A 4,237-nucleotide genomic window follows, 5' to 3' on the forward strand; every position below is an offset into this window, starting at 1 on the left:
ATTGCGTTTCAGAATACCGAGGGGATACAAACAAAACCAGTGATGCATTCGATCACGTGAACTGCAAGTGGTATACATGTGATAGACTGTTGCTTTTTAGGCATCTGGAGCAGGCACAAAACGGCTGACTGGTGGAAACACACCAGAAAGGGGTAAAGTGCTGTGATTTTCATGCAGTTTAATGGTAGAACCCTTGTGATTGGCAGAGAGGGTTTCCACAAAATAAGAGGAACGCTCCTGTTGGTCGAAAAAACCCGTGAGGTGGAGAACGAAAGAACCCAGGTGGGGAGAGAGTTCGCTTATGAGAAAGACGAGAGCTAAATTTTAGGCGCTCTTCTCTGACCTGGCAATGGCCTTGCTGCAGTGGATACACCAGTTTCCGTCAGATCACTGAAGTTAAGCTCTGTCAGGCGTGGCCAGCACTTGGATGGGTGACCATCTGGGCCACCATGCGCTGTTGCCATTTTTTGGGTGCACTCAGCCTCGTGATGCCAATTGAGGAGCTACTCAACGGAATAGTAGCTCCTCCGGTCAAAGAAAACCATCATAACGACTGGGAGAGCAGTGTGCTGACCACATGTCCCTCCTATCCGCTTCCTCAGCTGAGGATGATACGGCTATCGGATGGTCCCGTTGGCCTCATGTGGTCTGATGATGGAGTGATTCTCTGAACTGGCGTCAATTGCAGAACGGAGCGCATAACGCCCTGTATGACGAAGAGGAGAAATTTTTGTGAACACTGTGTTCACAACGGCTGACCTCTAGCTAGAAATTAGCTGTAGCGTCATTGAGCTGTGGAGAAACGAACCAGCCAGTTTGTTAATTGTTCTTGCGAGAACTGAGAGGGCATTATAACAGGCACACTGTTCCAGCCATGCTCGTATATATCACCATAGTCTGAGACTAGATATGAGTTCATGTTTTCTCACATATCGAGAAACATAGGGAGAGTTTCTGCTGGAAAATTCAGCAAAGGCTTAATTAAATTTTATAGGAATTTCAGTGGGCGAGAGCAGCCATGGAGATGACAGCTCATTGCAGCTAAGGTAAATACCATGTGCAGAGGTGTAAACTTGTTGGTTCACCAGCTTGCGTCCACTGTAAACTAGAGCGACCTTGGGTAAACTTTTGCTCAACTTTTCACAAAACTAACCATTCTCCGTAGACTTCATTGTCATCCTAAAAATAGTTCTGAACTTTGAACCAGAATTGGATGATTCATCGTAGTACTGGCCAACATCATAATGTAATAGTAAGAATAATTTTGTAAAGAAACTTCCAGTTAAAAATTTAACATCGTTGTGTTTAGGATTATTTAACTTTCTGAGAGTTACAATTTAATACTGTTGTGTTTAGGATTAATTCACTTTCAGAGGGCGAGATGCGTCATTTTGACAACTGTCTCAGCATTGTCACTTTGTAAACTGTGTAAAAGTGTGTATTTCCATGACAAAATTGCACTATTAGACAATGTCATTACAGCTTACGCAGTTGTGTTCAGTCATAGAATAAGAAACCACCTAACCATAAACTTACAAGTGGATTATTAAGTTTATTAAGTGAGGAACTGAGGACAAATATGATCAACATTTCATACAAAGAAGCATACCCTCATTACAAAAAGAAACATGTAATGTCTTGTCTTATGTTGTACCAAAACCCACAGTATTTCTCTTTGACCACTTGTCAATAGCCCTTAAAAATTACATTATTTCATTGAAACGCTCTGAAGCTAGTGAAATAACACAGTAGATGATGAACTCGCGCATAATGACCATATGGCGAAATACTCTCCTCTTTAGATGCTACCATTTGCAAAAATCTCGTTTCAATGTCTCAAAGTGTTTATGAAATACGAGGGATGTTACAGATATTTCAGTCTGGCTTTGTCGCTGGCGCTCGATCGCAAATGAATGCGCGAGAGAGGATCAGTTTTCTCGAGACTGGTGACAGATGGAAAACTCCACCAAAGTCTAAAAAGAAATTCAGTATGTTTGCTAAGTTTCATGCGGAGCAACATATTGTGTAGTACACACCAGTAGCCAAATCATAGCGACCCCTATTTTTCATTCCAAATTTGTTAGAATTCCGTGCATTGTCTTACTTTATTGCAGATATCACAATAACTATGACCATTAACGAAATGACTGGCATATCATCATGAAGCTGATATATAATCGTTTTTCTAAAATCGTTTGAGAAAGATTACAGGGCGTGTGCCTGTATTTGTCTGAGCAACGCGTCACTAACCGGCCGAAAGTGGGCGAACAATGTCGGTCTCCCCTTGTAAACAAACAAATGATCTCGCTCAGCACTTGGACGAAAATTAGTCGCCGGGCATCGGTCACCGTATCCTACACGGATTCTGCCTATTTGATTGACATGGGTGTGCCGGCCGGCCATTGCTATGTTACTGTGAAGGCAGGCAGCTGTGTGCATGGGGTCGCCTGCACTGTCCAACTCACTAGTACTGCGCCTGCACTAGGAACGGCTGGGCCTGCAGTCTCGTGGCGGCTAGCAACGTGAGGTAGGCAGTGAAGATACCACGCTTTCCAATAGTGGACGCTAGGCAAAATGAGCGATTGCTCAGATTTACATTTAACATCTTGTGGAAATGTGCGCCGAACTTTTGGGGGTAGAGAGGCAAACGGTAGTCTCCCTACACATGGCAACACTATTTGGTGCCGGTTGAGATGCTCATCCAAAATTACGCTCGGGTTCATGACCGTTTCCTATTTCTTTCGGCGATGCACGCTATAGTTGTTTGTGTCAGTTTCGTACCAGTTCTAACATTCTGCGTGGTGTCTGTTGTTCTATGTCGTGTCTCCCTACCATTTACGCGCAATGACGCTCTGAGCGTGTTTTTTTAGGGAATTGACTAGTTTGAACCTGGGACCTGTTGCTGGTAAGGAGACGCCAGACCACACATGACATGTAGAGTTCAGAAGAGTTCAGTGAGACTAGCCATGATATAACCAAATACTTAATGATTTCAGCGTCATCTCCTCAGCACTCCCTGTAAAAGAATCTTAATACTAACTAAATTTAGTGGAAGGGGTTCAAGGCTTTCCTATTTTTAGTTAGCTGGTAAAATAACGTCGAAAAAGCAGTTAAGTTTACCATTGGAAATTTTATTCTACTCAGAAAACATTGTTTATAAATTGCACTATTGATAAAAGGAAATGTTTTAGTACAGGATGATAAAAACCAACTGCGTTCAACAAAAATGTGAACGAATATTCCCTGAATGGGTTTCCAAGTTCTACAATGGATCGAAGGATGACCTGTGCCATATCACATCTATAATCTAGGTTTAAATTAGGTTTCACAAAAGAGAAAAATATCAAAATGGTCTACAGTGACCCTCAATTATCTTTAATTACTTATCTTACTTGTCGTAAATTACAGTGGCTGATGTGGCTTTTCAATAATTATATAACAGAAAAATCATCCCGTTTCAGATTTTAACTTACGTAGCAAATGTGAATACCATGAGCTTTAATTGACGATCGACACTAGTATTACGCAAAACGGGGGTTTAACAGATGAGACTTCTGCAGTTCTGAGTGAAGCTTTATGCGCTGTTATGCGGCATCGCGTGCGTTCATTACCTTGTCGTTGGTTAGGCAGTCTCAGGGGGCGTCGGTCGGCACAGCTCCACGCACCTCGCCGACTCGGAAGCAACTCTGTCCTAACTTCTCCTTACTACAATTTACCGAAGTTGGTTTAAAAAAAAACTATCTGGCTATGTTTTCATCTGACCAATCAGGGTCTCAATGTTAACCTTAAGCTCCGTTACAAAAATTCTGTCTATCCAATGAGAAACGTTATACTTTTCGTGGTGGGGCAATGTTTTTAACGTTTGCAGCGTAACAGAGACGCGAAAAAGTCTCACGCTAAAACTTGCGGCTGGTGTGGCCCTTTTTGTGTTATCGTAAGATCTATACTGTTCTTCTGGAGGGCTCTAGCTTTTAACACGGGCTGGGGGTGGTCCTGGTGGTTAGCTGGCACGTGGGTGTCCGTCCCTTATCGTATGGCCTTCTAGCTTAACACGGTTCTGCTCACGGCTTCTGTTCTCGTTTCTCCACTCGGAACTGCGTCTGTCTCACGGTGGGAAGGAATGACATGCATTTAGGCATTCTTGTGTCAGTCTGTGGTATTCCATTTGCTCACTCGTTACTCGTATTACTTTGGTTAATTTAATGTCACGATTTATTCGGAGCTATGTGACATACTA

The 4,237-nt window shown here is 42.7% G+C and overlaps 1 pseudogene; it reads left to right on the top strand.

The window, feature by feature from the left end:
* The first annotated feature begins 345 nt into the window (after positions 1-345).
* LOC126426753 (5S ribosomal RNA) lies at positions 346-463 on the top strand (annotated as a pseudogene).
* Positions 464-4,237: the final 3,774 nt, after the last annotated feature.

This window comes from Schistocerca serialis, chromosome 1, assembly GCF_023864345.2.
Source record: "Schistocerca serialis cubense isolate TAMUIC-IGC-003099 chromosome 1, iqSchSeri2.2, whole genome shotgun sequence".
Taxonomy (NCBI): Eukaryota; Metazoa; Arthropoda; class Insecta; order Orthoptera; family Acrididae; genus Schistocerca; species Schistocerca serialis.